This window comes from Hyla sarda, chromosome 3, assembly GCF_029499605.1.
Source record: "Hyla sarda isolate aHylSar1 chromosome 3, aHylSar1.hap1, whole genome shotgun sequence".
NCBI classification, from domain to species: Eukaryota; Metazoa; Chordata; class Amphibia; order Anura; family Hylidae; genus Hyla; species Hyla sarda.
In genome coordinates, this window is record NC_079191.1 from 406,916,316 (window position 1) to 406,939,095 (window position 22,780).

The following is a 22,780-nucleotide window of genomic DNA, read 5'->3' on the forward strand; positions in this document are numbered from 1 at the left end:
GCAGCTGAAATCAAACCCTTCATATGTTGGGAAACGGATGCCGCCCTACTTTTTACGGTACGTTCAGGCTAGCGTATCTTACGGTATTTTACGTTGCAGATCCACCACCGAAGGACCCCTAACAGGGTGCCTCAGATGTGCCTGCTTGGAGTGGCAATATGCCTCTACGAGTAGACACACTACGAGCAGACACACTGCGATGTGCGAGACGCAGCGCGCATGCGCAGTATACTCGCACATCGCGGCTGCTTTCGGCCTAGCTCAGGGAGCATGAAGAGCGGCCAGGATGTTAGTGAGTACATGGCGCATGCGCGGAGACTCGTACATCGCAGCAGTGTGTCTGCTCCTAGCGGCATATTGCTTTTCTGAGCAGGCACATCTGAGGCACCCTTTAGGGGTCCGTCGGCGGCGGATTTGCAGCCTAAAATACGCTGTGGATCCGCTCGTCTGAACGTACCTTCCTTATACAGTTAGGTGAACCTGCCAAAGTTGGTGGGTTCTACCGACTTCTGTATAAAGTGTATGGCCACCTTAAAGGGGTACTCCAATGGACTGGCGTCAAAAACTTAAACAGATAAAATAACTTCTATTACAAAATCTGGGAAGAAGTTGTATAGTTCTTTCCAGTCTGACCACAGTGCTCTCTGCTGACACCTCTGTCCATGTCAGGAACTGTCCAGAGTAGGGGCAAATCCCCATAACAAACCTCTCCTGCTCTGGACAGCTCCTGACATGGACAGAGGTTTCAGCAGAGAGCACTGTGGTCAGACAGAAAAGAACTACACAACTTCCTCTGGCTCATACAGCAGCTGGCAAGTACTGGAAGGATTAAGATTTTTAAATAGAAATATTTTACAAATCTGTTTAACTTTTTGGCACCAGTTGATTAGAATTATTATTTTTTTCCCACCAGAGTACCCCTTTATGTTTAGGAGTCCTGTGTATGATGCTGATAATTTGCACATTTGCATGGGGTTTGTGTGTTTAGTTGTGCTAGTGAAATAAGACCGCACGCTCTTATGGGCCGGAGGAGAAGGTTCTTTGTTCGGGCCTGCATTATACTTCAGCACATAGGTATAAATAAAGAATAATAATGGTAATTATGTGATTACTCATCATTAAAGTAATTATAACAAAAAAGGAATTATTCTCCTTTTAATTGAATGACTGGGATGAAATTATCTTTGATAACCACTGAGGGATGTATTTAGAGCAGTAGTCTCAAACCATGGGCCTCCAGATGTTGTAAAACTTCAACTCCCAGCATGCCCGGACAGCCAACGGCTGTCCGGGCATGCTGGGAGTTGAAGTTTTGCAACATCTGGAGGGCCATAGTTTGAGCCCACTTATATAGATGAACACTAACCATACAAGAGAGAAGTATCCAACAAATCCTCCCTTACTCCTCTCCTCTTCTTTGATCGTATTTTGTTATTTACTTCTTGCTTTTATCATTTGTTTCTAGGCAAAGAACGTCTCCCTCTCTGGAGGACTCAGTACGTCCATGCATGACATGTACAACCCATAGAGTCACATGCAATACCTCATTTCCCCTCTAGGGTTGCTGCAGGGAAATTGATAGCTTGCTGCCAGGTTCCTCCACAGCAGGATTAGGCTGGGTTCACATCACGTTTTCTCCCATACGGCAGGGGGAGCTAAAACCTTGCACTCCCGTATGCCTTTCTATGTGCTCCCGTATGTAATTCATTTCAATGAGCCGGCCGGTGTGGCTCATTTTTGCGCCGTATGTGCTTTTACAACCGGACCTGAAACCGTGGTTGACCACAGTTTTAGGTCCGGGGAAAAAGCGCATACAGCACAAAAATGAGCCGACCGGACCGAACGTTTCACACCGGCCGGCTGATTGAAATGAATTACATACGGGAGCGCATACGAAAGCATACGGGAGCGCGAGGTTTTAGCTCCCCCTGCCGTATGGGAGAAAACATTATGTGAACCAGCCCTTAGCTGGTTTATGTGCAGCCAGCTAACAAAAATGGTCTATAAAAAGCGGACAAGCCCTTTAAATTAAGACGGTTTTCTCTTTTCTTCGGCCCTTCAGCACAGGCCTATCATGCAATTTTACCCGAATGTCTTGTCTCTGTTCACATCCATTTTAATATTTTATATTTATCCTGAGAACATCATCTTTTTTTAATTAATCCACAGCATTCGACCAGACGATTCTTCTCCAGTGTATTATTCATTTCTAGAAAAAAAAAAAAAAAAGATCTAAAATTGTACTTGATAGGAATGTCTGCTGGCAAGAGGCTCCTTAGTTCAACCAAAGCTCTTAAAGCATCTGAAGAATATTTGTTTTAAAGAGTACCTGTCATCAAACCATATTTTTAAAACTAACTCGGATTATATTCCCTAACTACTCCTAACACCCCTCCTGCCCTTAGAAAAAAATTTCTGAGCTTTAAAAAGCTGTGTATCATACCTTTCCCCTTGCTCACATGGTGTGAGCTCCAGGTAGGAGAAAGCGGGCGTTCCCCAGCAGGCGGGACATCACTGAAGCACTGTGCCTCACCATGTCCCGCACACACTTCCTGAGTTTGGTCTCCTTCCAGGCCGGGAGGAGACCAAACTAACTGTTTGACTTGTGCAGAGAACAGAACAGAGCCACCTAGTGGCCATTTTTTTCAATCACATTAAAAACATATAAAGGTTGAGAATTTTAACAGCAAGTAAATAGGGAAGTTTCCTGTAATTGCATAAGGAACAATATATTAAAAGTTTAGTTTGGTGACAGGTACTCTTTAAGACTAAATGTATTATAACAGGATAGGCATGCTTAAAAAAAAGCCCATTGTAGCCATGTTGGATTATACATAAAATATTGGGGAGATGTATCAAAACCTGTCCAGAGAAAAAGTTGCCCAGTTGCCCATAGCAACCAATCAGATCCCTTCTTTCATTTTGCAGAGGCCTTGTTAAAAATGAAAGAAGCGATCTGATTGGTTGCTATGGGCAACTGGGCAACTTTTTCTCTGGACAGATTTTGATAAATCTCACCCAATATGTACTGTGGGATGTTATTACACATATATTGGAGGACATTTATATTTTATGCAGATGATTCAGCCTGCCTAGAACTGAAGGCACCAATCCTATGTAAACCCAGACATGGTATTTTATTAAAGTAATGTAATACAAAATGACATTTAGAAGTACCCAGAGTAGCAGTAAAACATAAAAGAAGTGTACTCACCTGCTGCTGATCCCCCTCTGGTGCCGGTCCTGCTTGCGTAGAGCTTTTTGTCCTCCATCTGGACACACAGGAAAAACCCACTCAGCCAATCACTAGATGAGGCAGGTCACCGCTGTGGCCATTGATTGGCTGAACATAGCACTTGGCTTTGGTCTGTAGTCTGATAAAATTTGGATGGAACAGAGGGGGACATACAAGTGGTCATTCAAGTTACAATATTGGTTCCAGGACAACCATTGTATGTTGAAATCATTTATTCTATGGAAACCTGGTATTTGGTTCTGAAGCCACCAAAATGTCATCCAAAAATAGGAAAAAGTGAGGATTAAAGAAAAATAAGTAGATAACTAATACAGATAAAGCAAATCCCTACATATAAAAGTAATAAAGATCTGCTGGGAGCTGTAATCACTGTCTATGTAGAGGACAAGAGCTTCTTCAGGGTCCTGTACATTACACACAGTGTCCTAAAAAAAGTAACATGGTGTCCAAAGGAGCAGCTAACCCCAGTATAGGTAAAGAGTACAGGTAAAGTATAGGTAAAGAGTACAGAACATGTAGGGGGCGCTACCAGACATCAGTCAGTGCATGCACTTCAGTAATACAGGGGTTTTACCAGTAAAATGTCCATTCTGATTGGTCAGTTCTTCCGGCCATTGACACATTTCACAGATCTGGACTGTCTGTACATTGTATGTTGAGTCTGGTTTCAAGAAAAGACCCTTGTATGTGCAAACTATTGTATGTTGAGGCCATTGTAAGTTGAGGGATCACTTTACTTGACAGCCACTTCAGTGAAATGGACACACCTGGTACCCCCTTTCTTGTAATTGGTGGAGGTGCCGAAGGTTAGACGCCCAATGATCAGACACTTAGGTGAAAACTTGTTATTATGTGAAAAAACCCCTTAACCTCTTCAGGACGTGGGGCGTATGCATACACCCTGCATCCCATATCCTTAAGGACGTAGGGCGTACGAGCTTTTAAACCTGCACGTTGTGACACTTTGCTCCGAATAAAGGAAACTTGTTTCGCCGCCTATCTGATGTGTGCCGTCCTCTCCTTTGTGGTTATCCATCTAAAGTAGCTCAGTCTACAGTATGAGTATACAATGTTGTTCCAGAGTAACATAAACTTATATAAATGTAATAAGAGCAGTAAGACTCCTCTGCTTAGCAATCTATATGTGAGAACACAGCCATAAGAAGGGCTTTTCAAGCAGACATTGCTATCAGGATACAATAGGTCTATATACAGTAAGTAAAGCTTTTTCATTTAATTCCCCCTCCCCCCCAATCTAGTATTAAACCAACACAAGTATAAAATACACTGTAAGGGTAGGTTCACACATAAGCAGATTTAATGCGCAGGATTTTCTGCTGCAGATTTCAATGTAAACTAAATGAATGAGCACAGCTTCTAATCGGCAGTTACAAATCCATCAAATCTGCGCAGGATCCTGTATGTGTGAACGTACCCGTGCGGATTTTCGCAGCGTATTTTGCTGCGGATCCACCGCTGAAGGACCTCCTATATGCTATACCTGCCTGCTCAGAGCGGCAATACGCCGCTCCGAGCAGACACACTGTGATGTGCGCAGTATACTAGCACATCGCGGCAGCTCTCGGTGTAGCTCATTGAGCAGGGGAAGTGGCCGCGATGTGTGCGCGGTGTGCGCGGCGACTCGCACATCGCAGTGTGTCTGCATATGCCGCTCCGAGCAGGCACATTTAAGGGCACCATACAGAGGTCCTTCAGCGGCGGATCTGCAGCGTAAAATACGCTGTAAATCCGGACGTGTGAACGTACCCTAAGGGTACTGCGCAGATTTGATGCGCAGGATTTGTAACTGCCGATTAGAAGCTGTGCTCAGTCATTTAGTTTACATTGAAATCTGCAGCAGAAAATCCTGTGCATCAAATCTGCGTATGTGTGAACGCACCCTAAAACAAATACAGTAACAAAGTGTAAGGCCAGCAGAATAAGCAGAATAGAGTGAAGAGGCATATGTGACCAGGTCAGTCTGTATATGGGTCAGGGGCTGTGAGAGCTGCCAAAAGTTTAAAGCTTCCATAAAGAAATGAGTTTCCGAAGTGCACATGTGAGAGGAGAATCTTATGGCCTGAGGAATAGTGTCCCACAAGATGGGTGCAGCACGGGAGGAGTCCTGGAGAGGGAAGGGAGAGATGGCAATAATGGAGGATGATGACCTTAGGTCATTCTATGGGAGAGCACAAATGGGGTAATAGATCTGAGTTGAGATTAAGAAGGTGCAGCAGGGTGGAGAGCATTAAAGACTAGTAAAACAGTCTTCCATATAATTCCAGTATAGACGGGTAACCCAAGGGCAGAGGAAGAAAGGGGAGTGCGGGCAGGTCATGGGTGCCAGGAGGGACACCAACAAACTGATATTGAAATATAGGACAATGGCAGCAAACAGAGGGGGAGATTTATCAAAACCCGTCCAGAGGAAAAGTTGCTGAGTTGCCCATAGCAACCAATCAGATCGCTTCTTTCATTTTTCACAGGCCATTTCAGAAATGAAAGAAGCCATCTGATTGGTTGCTATGGGCAGAAGTTTTAGGCACTCTGGGGGAGATTTACCAAAACCTGTGCAGAGGAAAAGTTGACCATTTGCCCATAGCAACCTATCAGATCGCTTCTTTCATTTTGAAAAGGGGCCTCTGCAAAATGAAAGAAGCGATCTGATTGGTTGCTATGGGCAACTCAGCAACTTTACCTCTGGACAGGTTTTGATAAATCTCCCCCAGAATCTTTGCCCCCGGTGAAGGAAAGGCTAGATATGGTCATAGATGTAAAATACCCAAAAAAGGCAGCTCATGCTATAGAGTCCAGAGTAACTGTATTGTTAACTAACAAGGGTGTAGGGCAGTGGTCTCTAACCTGCAGACCTATTGATGTTGCAAAACTACAACTCCCAGCATGCCCGGACAGCCAACGGCTGTCCGGGCATGCTGGGAGTTGTAGTTTTGCAACATCTGGAGGTCCCCAGGTTGAAAACCACTGGTATGGGGAATGAACCCAATGGTCTTTCAAAGGTCTAGATGGAGGAAACAACCACAAGGAAAGTGACAAAACCAGGCGTGATACTGTGGGTCTATTGGTCATAGGGCCATTACAAGTAGCCAGCACAATAATCAATATACAGTAGAAGTTGGCATATGGAATAAGGTTTTAATATAAGCATTAGGCTTAAAGGGGTACTCCTCTGGAAAATATATATATTTTTTTAATCAACTGATGCAAGAAAGATAAACGGATTTGTAAAATTACTTTTATTTAAAAATCTTAATCCTTCCAGTACTTAGCTGCTATATGTTACACAGGAAGTTCTTTCCTTTTTGAAATTCCTTTCTGTCTGACCACAGTGCTCTCTGCTGACACCTCTGTCCATTTTAGGAACTGCCCAGAGTAGGAGCAAATCCCCATAGCAAACCTCTCCTGCTCTGGACAGTTCCTAAAATGGACAGAGGTGTCAGCAGAGAGCACTGTGGTCAGACAGAAAAGGAAATTCAAAAAGGAAAGAACTTCCTGTGCAACATATGGCAGCTGATAAGTACTGGAAGGATTAAAGGGTACCTCTCATCAAAAACTTTTGATATATTATAGATTAATGTATGCAGAATAACTTCACAATTGCATGTTATTAAAAAATATGCTTCTTTCTATTTAATTTTCCTCTTTGAAGAAATGACCACTAGGGGTCTCCCTACCAGTCCAAGCATTTCAGACTCATGTTGGAGTCCTAAACACTACGAGCTGCCAGTCTGCTTTGTTCACAAAGGAGAACACTTAGAGCTGCCAGCCTGCTTTGTTCACAGCCTGTTTGGCTGTGAACAAAGCAGGCTGGCAGCTCTGAGTGTGTAGGACTCCAGCATGAGTCAGAAATGCTTGCTGACAGGACTGATCGGGAAAAATACAATAGAAAGAAGCATATTTTTCATTAACATGCTATTGGAAAGTTATTCAACATTCATTAATCTAAAATGTATCAAAAGTTTATTTGATGAGAGGTACCCTTTAAGATTTTTAAATAGAAGTCATTTACAAACCTGTTTAACTTTCTGCCACCAGTTGATTTAAAAAAAATAATGTTTTCCAAAGGAGTATCCCTGTAAAGGGGAACTCCGGTACATATGTAATAATCCCCTATCCACAGGATAGGGCATAAGAGTCTGATTGCGGGGGATCTGACCACTAGGACCCTCCCGCGATCTACCTGGCATCCAGGCGCTCCCCATGCATGAAGCGACCTTCACAGGAATTACTGTCAGTCACCTCCTAAGGCAGTGGCCCACATACCCCACCATGTATCTCTATGGGAACCCTCGTGTATCTCCAACTTTCCCCGTAATCAGACCCTTATTCCCTATCCTGTTTATAGGGGATAAATACTTGTGTAACGGAGTTCCCCTTTAAAAATAGTATGTTGGGGGGGGGGACGTAGTTTCTTTTTTTTGTAAGACTCATAAGCGAAGGTCATATTAAATGTGGTTGTTTTCTCAGATATGTTTTGTTTCTGGGAAAGTTGGGTGACAACCAATGGGGGACATGTATCAATAATGGTGTAGCAATGTGTGATTTTATGTATGTTTTTTTTTTGCGTCAAATGGAGCATATTTGCGCCAAAATTATGAATTGTCGTACGCAAGTTTGTCATTTTGGCACAAATGTAGCCCTACAAAAGGCGCAGACCCCAGAATTCCAGGCAGTAAATCTGACTTTGGGATGTTCTATTGTTGTAGCTATTTTCTCTGACACTTTATTCATGGTGTAGATTTGCGCCTAAATGAAGGTATTTGCGCCTAAACTTGCGGTACTTGAAGGTATTTGCGCCAAATCAAAAAGTCGCAATTAATGAATTCCAGACCAAAGAATGATTGTAACTGAAATCACGACTAACAAAGTGAAATCAGTGATTTTGTTCTAAACCATTTGGCGCAATTGTTTGGCGCAAAAAGTGACATAAAAGGAAATTTGAGACAAATCACAGTAAAAAAAAAACAGGGTAAAATCCTTCATACATACCCCCCAATGTGACTAACTGTTTTTGCCTCTAGAGTAATAACATCTGTACTTCTATCCTTTTTGTTGTCACCCAGCTTTCCCAGACACAGATGTAACTAGAAAGTGAGACATGACTTCATATGGTTTTAGTATTTTCGCAGACTGTACAGATTTTTTTTTAGTTTTTGGGTGATGTCCTGTAAGAATTGCTTCGCACAGTGTTTCCCAACTATGGTGCCTCCAGCTGTTGCAAAACTACAACTCCCAGCATGCCCGGACAGCCAAAGGCTGTCCGGGCATGCTGGGAGTTGTAGTTTTGCAACAGCTGGAGGCACGCTGGTTGGGAAACACTGGCTAAGCATGTGGGGGGCCGCTGCTTTATGCATTTATGCATTGACTCATGGACAATTGCAAGTTTTCTTTCCAGCCAATAGTGAAGCTTTCCATTTCTCTCTTAAAGAAAGCACATCTTGTTTAAATTCCATCCAGTACATACTGGTTCTAAATGCAACACGTCGCTTACACTGGATTTCTTTTATGATGCATGCATGTGGAACAGGAGCTCGAAAACCTGTTTTTCATTCTTTTGGAGCCACCCCCGTGAGCTTCTCAGAGGTAATTGAAAATAATGCCCGTCCTGCGGTTCGTATGGCATTGACCTGTCACATGACAAAAGGCCTTGTTACAGAGGGAAGCTGAATGGCTTATTGCCATGGGGTCCACGGAAATGAGAGTGTCCCGCAGAATACGGATTTGCTTGGGGTCTATAATAAACTCACATTCGTTTACTCCTGAAACCATTTATGGGATTTCTATAGAATAGGAAAACATAAAGAAAGTGTTAAAACTATCAGTGCAGTAACCACTTTTACCCAATGTATGGGGGCCCCTGTTATACGTCTGCCATGGACTAGACTAAGTTTTGTAACATGATTAGAATCTATATATTTATAAACCTTTTATAACCCATTTGCTGCATTCCAAAACCCATAATTTGCAGAAAAAAAGCTATTTATTTATTAATTTATTAATTTTTTTTGTAAACATTTAACATTTTTTTTGTCCCATAGGACTTGAACCAGCAATTCTGCAATCTTCTTCATAATACATTACAATACTAGGGTGTCGCTTTTGGATTTTTGGCCTGGCACCTCATATCTCTTGGTGACCACAACTTTTTAACCTCATCTGTATTCTCTGGATGCAAATACAGTTGAATACCATGCCAGGGCAGGGAACTGTCAGCTCCCTATCCCACCACTCATGTGATGTCTTCGTGTTTCTACTCGGGGATCCCACATCTCAGCATCTCATAAGCTGCAGGCCTCAAGGCACATAAGCTTTGTCATGGGCTAGGTGTAACGTATGGGCAGAGAACAGTGAAGCCCTAACTCACCCATAGCCACTGTCCCTACCTATTTCCCATCTGCCCTAAGTGACGGAACAACAACCACGATGACAAACACTCCAACCTAAGTGCTAGGGCAGCGTTGTCAAAATAATAAACTACAAAACAGTCGGAGTCAGGCAACAGCTGGAGGCACACAAACTAATAGAGATACACTAAGACAACACAAAGTAAAGCGAGATCAGACTAGCCAGGGTCAATAACAGGAGTAAGCAGAGTACCAGAACACTAAGCAGGAGAGTAGTCAAAAAGCCAAAGATCAAAACCTGAAGTCAGAAACACTATAAGATTGCTGGTTACTAAAAACCGAGTCTATCCCTGGCCAGGACTAGAAGCACACTGCAGGTTTAAATAGCCGGCTACATAGGTGTGATCTTAGCATGGTCAGCTGACCAGCCCAGATAGCTAGGGCATAGCCAGCAACCAAACCAAACCAATCCAAAGCTCAAGAAAGTTTAACCCTTCGGGTCAGACACGGACGTGTCATTTCACTAGGTCCCTTTTACTTTACACTGAGAGGGCAATAGTATTGCATGGTTGCACTAAAGAACATTATTAGTGGGGGGCACTAATGGCACCACCAGTACAAGTTGGGAGTACATCATTAGTAGGTGAGGGTACTAAGGGTGAAATGAATTCTGAGTGGGGGGCACTAAGGGGCATTATTACTGAGTAGGGGCACCATAATAAAGTGGTGGCACTAAGAAGGCACCATTACTGAATAGGCAGTGCTCTGAATTGCACTAGGCACAACACTGGTAGTGCTTTTACTGTGTGTTGTGTACTATTATTGTGAGGGGAATTTAGAGACCACAGGGACCACTTGTAATGTGTACACTAGGCACCATTATTATAGGTTGTACGAATCAGACACGATTTCTGTTTTGGGACAATAAAGAAGGCTGTAACAATATAAAGCACGAAGGGGCCAGCATGTATATAGCACTTACTCTGTATGTGGCTGTAGATAATCATCAATAAAACCACATGTGGTGTGATGACCGAGGTTCACCTTGGGATGCTGTGCATATAGGATATTTACACTCAGTTCATGTCACGGTGGATATGTTACAATGTGAGCGGAAACCTCATTTTTGTTGACGAAGACTATGAGCTGCAGTCTTACATCAATCTTACATCAATAGGAAGTAGTAGGCCGTGGCTTGTCTCTTATACCAAGTTGTTTGAAGGTTCTGTTCACATCTTCTTTTATGCAGCCAATGCAGATTTTGCTACCGTATATACTCGAGTATAAGCCGAGTTTTTCAGCACGATTTTTCGTGCTGAAAACACCCCCCTCGGCTTATACTCGAGTGAACTCTCCACCTGCAGTGGTCTTCAACCTGCGGACCTCCAGAGATTTCAAAACTACAACTCCCAGCAAGCCCGGACAGCCGATGGCTGGGAGTTGTAGTTTTGAAACCTCCGGAGGTCCGCAGGTTGAAGACCACTGCGGCCTTCGACATCATCCAGCCCCCTCTCACCCCCCTTTAGTTCTGTACAGTACTCACCTCCGCTCGGCGCTGGTCCGGTGCTGCAGGACTGTCCGGTGGGGAGGTGGTCCGGTGGGATAGTGGTTCCGGGCTGCTATCTTCACCGGGGAGGCCTCTTCTAAGCGCTTCGGGCCCGGCCTCAGAATAGAACCTCCAAACCCCAGTCACCGAAGTGACGGGGTAAAAAACCCCTATTGAAAATTCCCTCCCAACTATAGTATATAAAACTTCACTTTTATTTCATTATTATTATAAAAAGGTCCCCTGTAGTGAGTAAAATTAGCAGACTATTCCCTCAACTGGTATAGCTTATCCTATCTGGAGTTCACTGTAATATGTGCTTGACAGTGGCTGCAGACCACTGTCGATTGGGGAAGGTGCTGCAAATAAAATATAATCGATCTGTCTCCCCTACATGTTTCGTGGTATGACCCACGTCCTCAGGGGTTAAGAGACAAATGGCCACGTGTATATGCAAGTGCATCCTTTTATAATGTCCGCTGGACACTCCCCATACCTTGGAACCAATCATAATAGCGCATAGACTTACCTGTTCCTATGCCACCTATCACTTCACCGTTTATTGCAGGTGCCTGGGGTTAAGGGATAACTTCCGGCGCTTATTGATGACATGTATCAGTCGCCGCACTTACCCGTATTTTCTTTTTGTTTACCTATTCTGTTACGTAGATCGCGCATGCGCCCTATCTCCGAGCTCGCCGTTCAATGTGCGATCAGCACTATGAAGACTCGCGCATGCGCGCGGACTTAAACCCAGGTCCGTAACTCAGCATGTCAACTGCGCATCTGCACGGACTTAGAATCTGGCTGATAGAACGTTATCTACCCAGTGAAGGTGACATATATGGATCACTCGAATTTCTATATATTAGGGTTAAGGTATCAGATAAAGTTGACTTATAAGGATCTAAAATAGACACCACATATAGTCATGAGTTGTACACTCTGGTCTCTATTATTGTCTATCTAACAAGTGTATTCCACTATTAATAGAGCGGTCGTATGATTAAATCCTAACTATCTTGTAATTAATTATCAGTTAGTTTATTGATTACTTTATTAATCTATATACTTGTACTACGAACAATTTATTTAGTTATCTTCTATCTTTTTATGGGTAAGTACTATATCTATCCATATATACACGTTTTATGCCAAAAACCAATAAAAGATGGGGAAATACATTAGTTGTGTATCAATCAGAAAAAATATCAAATATGATGGTTAAGTTGCCCAGATTAATACCAATGCCACCTTAAATGAAAGAAATTTTTTTAAAGTATTTATTTGAATTGTACCATTTCTACTCATAAAAAAGCCGCGAAGGAGAAACCTTCATTAAGGCCATATGGGCTTCGTGTTCCCAGTCTATAGATCCATCTGGATTCTTCTTGTAACAATATTTTATCTATATTTCCTCTACGTGGGCCCAGTTGTTGCTGACAGATACCCCAAAATTCGATCTCGAATATATTCTGACCATGAACTGCCCTCATGTGTCTAGCAAGTGGCGTATCACTGTTTGTACGTATAGTACTCAGGTGTTTGGAGATTCTCCTCCTAAATTCTTGTGTTGTCTTACCAACATAAAGTTTGTGACAACTACAGCGAGCTGCATAGATTATGTTTTTGCTTGAGCAATTAATGAATTGTCTAATCTGATATTGACGTCCATCAAGTGGATTAGAGAACTCTTGAGTCTTGGGTAAGTATTTGCAGAAACTACAATGGCCACATGTATATAGATTAATAAAGTAATCAATAAACTAACTGATAATTAATTACAAGATAGTTAGGATTTAATCATACGACCGCTCTATTAATAGTGGAATACACTTGTTAGATAGACAATAATAGAGACCAGAGTGTACAACTCATGACTATATGTGGTGTCTATTTTAGATCCTTATAAGTCAACTTTATCTGATACCTTAACCCTAATATATAGAAATTCGAGTGATCCATATATGTCACCTTCACTGGGTAGATAACGTTCTATCAGCCAGATTCTAAGTCCGTGCAGATGCGCAGTTGACATGCTGAGTTACGGACCTGGGTTTAAGTCCGCGCGCATGCGCGAGTCTTCATAGTGCTGATCGCACATTGAACGGCGAGCTCGGAGATAGGGCGCATGCGCGATCTACGTAACAGAATAGGTAAACAAAAAGAAAATACGGGTAAGTGCGGCGACTGATACATGTCATCAATAAGCGCCGGAAGTTATCCCTTAACCCCAGGCACCTGCAATAAACGGTGAAGTGATAGGTGGCATAGGAACAGGTAAGTCTATGCGCTATTATGATTGGTTCCAAGGTATGGGGAGTGTCCAGCGGACATTATAAAAGGATGCACTTGCATATACACGTGGCCATTTGTCTCTTAACCCCTGAGGACGTGGGTCATACCACGAAACATGTAGGGGAGACAGATCGATTATATTTTATTTGCAGCACCTTCCCCAATCGACAGTGGTCTGCAGCCACTGTCAAGCACATATTACAGTGAACTCCAGATAGGATAAGCTATACCAGTTGAGGGAATAGTCTGCTAATTTTACTCACTACAGGGGACCTTTTTATAATAATAATGAAATAAAAGTGAAGTTTTATATACCATAGTTGGGAGGGAATTTTCAATAGGGGTTTTTTACCCCGTCACTTCGGTGACTGGGGTTTGGAGGTTCTTTTTGGTTATTTAACCCTGTTCCCCCCCTGGGCACTTAAGTTTCTTTTGCGGCCTCAGAATAGTCACGTTGCCTTGACAACGACGCAGAGGTGCGTTCATTGCCAACGTACTTCTGCGTCGTTGTCAAGGCAACGCCTCTATTCCGGGCCGGAAGCGCGGAGAAGAGGCGCCCCCGGTGAAGATAGCAGCCCGGAACCACTATCCCACCGGACTACCTCCTCACCGGACAGCCCTGCAGGACCGGACCAGCGCCGATCGGAGGTGAGTACTGTACAGAACTAAAGGGGGGTGAGAGGGGGCTGGATGATGTCGAAGGCCGCAGTGGTCTTCAACCTGCGGACCTCCGGAGGTTTCAAAACTACAACTCCCAGCAAGCCCGGACAGCCGATGGCTGCCCGGGCTTGCTGGGAGTTGTAGTTTTGAAACCTCTGGAGGTCCGCAGGTTGAAGACCACTGAGGACGGATTATGAGAAGAGGATGATGAAGGGGGGGGTGTGGGATGATGACAAGAGGATGATGAAGGGGGGGGGTGTGGGATGATGAAGGGGGGGTGGGGATGATGAAGGGGAGTGTGTGGGATGATTACAAGGGGATGATGAAGGGGGGTGGGGATGATGACAAGGGGATGATGAAGGGGGGATGTGTGGGATGATGACAAGGGGATGATGAAGGGGGGATGTGTGGGATGATGACAAGGGGATGATGACAGGTGATGATGATGAGGGTCTGGATGATGACAGGCGGTGATGATGATGAAGATGTTAATGACGGGACTGGATGATGACAGGGGGGGATGATGTATTTCCCACCCTAGGCTTATACTCGAGTCAATAACTTTTCCTGGGATTTTGGGTTGAAATTAGGGGTCTCGGCTTATACTCGGGTCGGCTTATACTCGAGTATATACGGTATATTTGAGTGAAAGAAATTGAGGTGCATAAAGCACTATTAATCCCATCTAAACACTGGATACTTGGCCAGAATCTGATGGACCCTATTGTATGTCAATGGGAGCAAGTGGAGCAGTGGGGTACCAGGTAGCGGAATGGCGGTGTGACAGGGGCTTTAGTGGGACCTCTCCTCAGATTTTAGGGGCTAGTTCTTTTTGTGGAAAGTGTGTGCAGGGTGAAGCAGAGGTCAGAAGTTTAAAGGGGGAGGAGTCATGAGGTGTACTTGAGGGTCTTAGAAGGGGAGGGAGCTACCATTACTGTGGGAAAAAAGCTAGGTGAAGGTCCCGCCCACCTTCCCCTTTTTTTCTTGGGTCAGGGGATATGGGGCTTTGTGGAGATGTGTTGGCAGGTAAAAGGGTCCTTAGAGGTAGTCATTTTCAGGGTAATTCGGAGTATGGTGAGGTAATGGAGGAGCAGTGTGGCCAGCTGTTTTGGGGCCACAGCTGGAATGGGCTTCCTGGTGGTGGTTCGGGGCCCCAGGAGTTATTGGGAGCATACACTAAAGTATAGGGGGGCCTTTGGGTCAGGTGTAAGCAGCCAAAGGTAAGAGATTGTCAGTGCGTGAGGTTATGCGTAAAGGTAATATATGTATATCTTTAGCCCTCAAGGGACCCTTCTTGTGACGTGAATATATGTTAATGTAAATCTGTTTATAGTGTCAATAATGTTATTTAAATATTTCTTATGTTAAATAAACGAGCGGCCCATTTTTCACTATAACATGTGTCCTGGTTGTTTGTGGGTAAATGGGGGGGGGGGGGGTGTTGGGGTAGCATAAAGGGCTTTAGGCATAAGGGGGGATGTATCTAAAGTCCCTCCAGTCATGGGTATTGTTGGTAAATATTATATGACAGATCCGGCTGGGATCTACAGATCTGCCCAGGCTGCATACTTAAAGGGGTACTCCGCCCCTAGACATCTTATCCCCTATCTTATCCCCTTATCCAAAGGATAGGGATAAGATGTCTGATCATTGGGGTTCCGCCGGTGGGACCCCCGCGATCTCTGTGCAACGCCCAGTGTTCATTTAGAATGCGGGGGCTGGGGTCCTAATATCACGGCCATGCCCCCTCATGATGTCACACCACGCCCCCTTGATCCAAGTCTATAAGAGGGTGCGTGGCTGCAGCCACGCCCCCTCCCATAGACTTGCATTGAGGGTGTGTGGTGTGATGTCACGAGGGAGCGTGACCATGACGTTACTGCCCCCGCCACCTGCTCCAAGTGTTCGGAACATTTTGTTCTTAAGGTCATGGTCCGTCATGGTCACGCTCCCTCATGACATCACACCACACCCCTCAATGCAAGTCTATGGGAGGGGGCGTGGCTGCAGCAGAGTACCCCTTTCAACAAAAAAACTGCACTTACCTCCCTCACACTTGTTGCCAGAGTTCCCCTTTTAAACCATCAAACTGATGGAAACACCAGTGCTTCACAATATGGAACCTTGACCACTCTACATGCTTTATGTTGGTTTTGTTGCAAGCATGAGGCTTTGCTAAAGCAAAATCCCTACAAATTGGCCTAGGGAGCATGGTGTTCTATACTAATACATTTGAAGTTATGAATGTTAGAAACCATCTGTTTTGGGTTAAACAGTATAACTCCATGACGTAGTGATGAATGCCCCATCTCGGAATGCATCCATCAGCTGGAAGTCATGTAAATACTTTCATGTAAACAGGACACTTAAAAGCTTCTTCTTATTATAGATTGGGATGGTCTGTAGTCATTCCACTAGCAGGATTGTGCAGCAATAATTGTTTATTCACAGCACGAACCATCACATCTAAAAATTGTGGCACATATAAGAGAATTTATCAACAGATACCCTAGGAACACAAGACTGGTCATAATGCACCCAATAAATGCCCCCTTCCTGCATTAACTATCTGAGATGGCATGTTAATAAAATCCATCCCTTTCATTTGTAGGGATGGCTCTTTTGTGGTGACTCTGTGATTGGTATTGTTATGGAGACGTTTGCAGATATTATCTTTCTTTCAAGAGCGTTGTAAGAAAGGGTATACTGTACATACTGAAGAGCCAGCTCGGTAGCCAGGACAAAAGATGGGAGGCAAGCTTAGCCAGATCTCTCTCTTATGTGTTAGGCTGGGTTCACACTACGGTTGTAATGTCTGGGTGCCGGATTCGGTTGGGAGGAGCAAAAAACCGTCCGCGCCCGTACCCCAGCCAGATTCTGACAGAACACCATTCATTTCAATGAGCTGACTGGAGTCAAACACTGACTCCTGACAGCTCATTTTTGCCCCATATACGGTTTTCCTTCCGGACCTAAAACCGTGGTATACCACGGTTTTAGGTCCAGTTAGAGAACCGTATACGGGGCAAAAATTAGCCGACCGGAGTCAAATGGAAATGAATGGCGTTCTGGCTGGGGTTACGGGAGCATCCAGTTTTCGCTCCTCCCAACCGGATCCGGCACCCTTACACTACAAACGTGGTGTGAACCGGCCCTTAACCCAACTCACCCCTCCCAAATCAATGTTGGCAAATAAATGGCAGGGAGACTACCAGGGTTCATGTGAAGAAAAGATATGCAAAGCAGCTCACACACCACTTTTTCTCTTTTTCCCTTGGTTTTCCCTTTAAAAGTCAGTGTTTCACTCCAACTAGGACTATTGGAAACTGGGAATGTATGCCAAGCCAGAGATCCCAGAATTCCCAGTGGAGCGTAAATGGCCTAAAAGTTTCTATGTCTTTATGACATTCTCCTTAAAGGGTTACTCCGGTGGAAAACAATTTAAAAAAAAAAAATCATATTTGTAAATTACTTCCATTGAAAAATCTTAATTCTTCCAGTACTTAACAGCTGCTGTATACTACAAAGGGAGTTCTTTTCTTATTAAATTTATTTTCTGTCTGACTACAGTGCTCTCTGCTGACACCTCTGTCCATGTCAGGAACTGTCCGGAGCAGGACCAAATCCCCATTGCAAACCTCTCCTGCTCTGGACAGTTCCTGACATGGACAGAGGGTTCAGCAGAGAGCACTGTGGTCAGACCGAATAGAAATTCAAAAAGAAAAGAACTTCCTTTGTAGTATACAGCAGCTGATGAATACTGGAAGGATTAAGATTTTTCAATAGAAGTAATTTGCAAATCTAGCAGTAGAAAGACAAAAGCCAGCGGTAAAAGTAACTTCCCCTTTGTTTCATCCAAATTAAAACATCGACATGGAATGGTCTCAGGAACATCGGTAGTGAGATAAAACTCAGGAAACACTCTGCAAGCGTTCCTGAGTTTTCCCGAGTGTTTCCTGAGTTTTATCTCACTACCGATGTTCCTGAGACCATTCCATGTAAAAGGCCCAGGAGGGTAACGTAGGGGCCACATGGGATGGGCTCCTCTCCCCTGCCCCCACCCCCTCTTTTTCCATAGGTGTTATCTAAAAGCACATAAAGGTTTTACAGATTAACCGGTCAATATAGTAAGGGCTAATGAATATTTACCCATTTACTTTGGTGCTGAGCTTCTTTTGCAGGGCTGTTGCTGGGCAGATGTTAGCTGACTGCGGATTGGCTGCGAGTCTAGAAGCGGGAATCTTGGAAGGTATATATGACCAGGCATCGCTGTTGCTCGGGTCAGTCCGACGAACCTGCGAAGAAAGAAGATTCGAGCTCCCCCACCCCCCCTCCCTTTGTCACGGCTGTTGTTGATGGATGCCACCGGTTCAGGTGGGCAGCTGTGTTGGTTGGTTATTGAAAGGGGGTCACCCAGAATGTTCTGGGTGGACAGCTGGTGGTTATTTAAAATTGGTGAGTTCATTACAGTCTATGGAGTTTATTAGTTTATATACATTTATGGTTTAATGGAATTTTATTTAATCAATTATTTAATAAATTATTTATTTATTTAATATTTATTCCATTCAATAAACGGCCGTGGCCTTTATTCCCAAATGGTTGTTGTCGTTATTTAGGGAGGGTGTTCGGTTGGGTGGGGGCGGTGTGAGGGGTCCCTATCCCATGTCGATGTTTTAATTTGGATGAAATAAAGGGGAAGTTACTTTTACCGCTGGCTTTTGTCTTTCTACTTCTTTTATTGGGGGCTCTTTGCCGTACGGGGGACCGGGTTAGCTGACTGCCTTTAGCACTGTACATGAACTAATTTGCAAATCTGTTTAAAGGGGTACTCCTGTGGAAAACTTTTATTTTTTTAATCAAATGGTGCCAGAAAGTTAAACAGATTTGTAAATTACTCAACATGAAAGAAAATAGCTGCGCACCTTCCTATTCAAGTACCTGTTGTGCAATGTGCGGTATGGCGTATCCCGTGTGCAGCCCTGCAAAATGTGATGACTGCTGAGGTACGGTGCTGCAACACAATAGAAGAAAGAAAGTAGCGGAGCACTGACCGTGTTTAGAAGGTTTCATTTATTCCATGGCGTGGAAACTTGACAGGCAGGGGAGCGGGGAGACAGAGAGCGCTTCAGGTAACGGGCCGTACCGCGCGCATGCGCTTCTTCAGACCTAGATTTGTAAATGACTTCTATTAAACAATCTTAATCCTTCCAGTACTTATTAGCTGCTGAATACTACAGAGGAAATTATTTTCTTTCTGGAACACAGAACTCTCTGCTGACATCATGACCACAGTGCTCTCTGCTGACATCTCTGTCCATTTTAAGAACTGTCCAGAGTAGGAGAAAATCCCCATAGCAAACATATGCTGCTCTGGACAGTTCCTAAAATGGACAGAGATTTCAGCAGAGAGCACTGTGCTTGTGATGTCAGCAGAGAGCTCTGTGTTCCAAAAAGAAAAGAATTTCCTCTGTAGTATTCAGCAGCTAATAAGTACTGGAAGGATTAAGATTTTTTTTAATAGAAGTCATTTACAAATCTGTTTAACTTTCTGGCACCAGTTTTATTTAAAAATAAAAGTTTTCCACTGGAGTACCCCTTTAACTTTCTGGCACCAGTTGATTTAAAAAAAAATTTTTTTCCACCGGAGTACTCCTTTAAGGTGAACCATTACCCCTTTAAAATGTTCATGTGTATGGGGAGGATGGGAGAGATAACTGTAGGGGAAATGAACATTTAGCTGGCAGTTATTGAAGAGGTATGGCCCCCAGCTATTAGTTGTGGGGAAACCCCGAAGTAGGGGAATTTTTAAATTAGCGCTGATCTTGTACATTAGGGACCTCCTGTTTAGGATTTTTATCTGTTGACCATAGTGTAGAGTGGTTACAAAGAGTGTCTCTCTCTTTGGAGGACCTGTCCTGTCCTACATTACACAGACAATGCATTGACTTGGTTAGACACTGGTACAATGCCTGATTTCTCCTGTGGTGGCACTGTAGGTAAACAAGTAGGGATTTCCCAAAGAGGAGGACCCCTTTAAAGGGCTACTCCACCCCTAGACAACTTATCCCCTCTCCAAATCTCTGTGCAGCACCCGGTGTTTGTTTAGAACACTGGGTGCGGGTGGCGGGGTCGTGACGACAAGGCCACGCCCATCGTAACGTCACACCACGCCCCCTCAATGCAAGTCTATGGGAGGGGGCGTGGCAGCCACCACGCCCCCTCCCATAGACTTGCGTTGAGGGGGCGTGGTGTTACGATGGGCATGGCCATGACGTTACGACCCCCGTTGCCCGCTCCAAGCGTTCGGAACAAAATGTTTCGAAATGCAGTGGCAGCGGAGTACCCCTTTAATGATCAAAAACATTAACCGTTTCCTGATCAAAGCCCATACATAACAACAGATGATGTAAGATTCAATGACGAAGCCTATAACATAAACAGGAAGCATGAGGCTTCAAAGAATTGCACTATAACCACAGAAGAGTGTCAAACAGACTATAAAGTAATAAAAACATAAACCACTCACTCACCTTTTGCAATTCACTATGAAAAACAACTGGTGACAGATGTATGTTACATAATACTAGACAAGCAGGTAACCGCGCACACTGATTTCCTTCTTTTTACTACATGGCCCAGCCTACCTGTGCTTACCTTTAGGTTAAGTTTCCACTTGGTTTTTGTTCTTGTGTTTTTTTGTGTAAAAAAAAAACTTCAGAAAAAACGCCAGTGCAATTTCTTGCGTCTGACGTTTTTTCTGGCATTTTTGCATTTGAGTGGAAATTGCTTTTTTGGCCCCTTTGGCAAAATGATGTAACAAAAAATTTTTTTTTTTAATAACAAAATTTTTATTAATTTTGAATAACGTGTGTGTTTCACTTTTTTCCCTCTATTTTTTTTAAAACATTTTTTAGGCAGTAATACTACTCCCAGTATGGAACAGACTGTTCCATGATGGGAGTGGTAGTACCTGTACTAATAGACATATCGCCCCGGGTGTCACTCCTGACACCCGATGCGTACGTCCATAATATAGCAGAGATGCGGCTCTATACAGCGCTCGCTCCATGCTGGGAGCTGTAGTACCTGCATTAATAGACAGATCGCAGCAAGTATAACTTCTGACACCTGTTGCAATCTGTCTATTAATGCAGGTACTACAGCTCCCAACAAGGAGCAGAGTGTGCTCCATGTTGGGAGCTGTAGTACCTGCAGTTAAGGAAAGATCACAACGGTATCACTACTGACACCTGCTGTGATCCTCTTGTATAATGTATAGATGATGCCCTATGGCGTTTTTCTTGTTTTTTTTTTTTTACTCCCATAGATGTTTATGGGAGAAAAATGCCACAATTTCATCAAGGAGATGAAAAACGCAAAAAAAGAATGAAAAAAACGCCATGGGAGCCGTTGTGGTGTTTTTTGGGGGGCAAAACGCAAAAAAATAAAAAAAGAAGTGGAAACTTAGCCTTATGACCACATTGTCCACATCTTCCTTATGGCTACTTACACCAGGGTAACATTTAATCTCCAGATGATACCAAGGACATAAGAAAACCATGCAAAAATACATGCAGAAATACCCTGAATGGCAACTATATTAGAGAGATCTGCCCTTTTACAAAAGTTAAAATGAGACCTGTGTCACCGAAGTGCAGCATAAAATGAAGGGATCGTTTTTTTATGGATCAGTTTCAGAGTGAATACATATTAGATGTGAAAATACAGTCATCTGAGCGACTTGAAAGGAGGCTTGTTTCTAGACTACCCGGGACCAGGATTTCACACGCTGGCAACCTTATATGTTTTTTTTGTGTGCAATAAGTGTCCCGAGAATGGTATGATCGAAGAAAAACATCCAGCAAAAGGGCATTCTGTGGGCATAAACAAGTCATCTACTAAGGAGTCCGAGGAGGATGTCAGGAATAATTCTGGGGAATACGCAGTGTGCAGTCAAGGAAACTGCATGCAAATACAATGCTGGTGTGCAATTAATGCGTCTGAAGGTCCTACTTGCCGCTCCTTTGCACGGGTGGGCTATCACAGCTGATGACCAGTTGAAGTGTCATTGCTGAAGCAAGACTCTGGTGGGCAAAAAAAAAACAGCCTGGCTAGACTGTACCATCTGTCACTCAGTAAAGCTACCGTTGTCCATAACTTGGTGTCTGAGTCATTATTGCCCCCATGCCTAGCGCAGGATCCAGAGGTATACCTTCGGGTGGTATCGAAGGATAAAACACGCCCTGGCATCATGAATTCAAGGGGTTAATGCTATCTGCCCCTAGGGTAATTCCATCTGCCCTGCATCTCACACCCCATACCACAGATCCATAGGTATCAGGAGACCACCCCCCCCTCCCATTACACAACCTCTACTGGCATGAACCATTCACACCTGAGAAAGGGTTCATCAATTCCTGTTGCTTGTGCCAAATTCTGAACCTCCTATCATTCAATAGGTAGTCTTACATTGTAGTTCTCCTTCGACGTACCCCGTAAGATTGCTGTGAGGGGTTCTGCAATCTGGGCAAAGTGGGGAATGAAGTGGCGGTAGTAGCCGGCAAATCCCAGGAAGCTCCTGACATCTTTCACCGTGCTTGGGGTAGGCGAGTTCTTGCCAGCTTCCACCTTTTCAGGATTGGGCTGGACCCCTTC

General features: G+C 43.9%; 2 long non-coding RNA genes across 3 annotated transcripts in view; one reads left to right on the forward strand and one right to left on the reverse strand.

Annotated features, from left to right (window-relative positions):
* LOC130362958 (uncharacterized) overlaps window positions 1-10,951 on the forward strand; it is a 39,397-nt gene extending 28,446 nt beyond the window's left edge. For both annotated transcript variants that reach the window (XR_008891655.1, XR_008891654.1), the window contains one exon: window positions 9,313-10,951. This is a non-coding gene — a long non-coding RNA (uncharacterized LOC130362958). The remainder of the gene's footprint in view (window positions 1-9,312) is intronic.
* The window catches only part of LOC130362957 (uncharacterized), a 124,099-nt gene that overhangs the window by 48,962 nt on the left and 52,357 nt on the right, over window positions 1-22,780 (reverse strand). Inside the window, exons 2-3 of the long non-coding RNA XR_008891653.1 lie at window positions 3,215-3,374; window positions 2,087-2,209 (exon numbers count right to left, since the gene is read on the reverse strand). This is a non-coding gene — a long non-coding RNA (uncharacterized LOC130362957). The remainder of the gene's footprint in view (window positions 1-2,086; window positions 2,210-3,214; window positions 3,375-22,780) is intronic.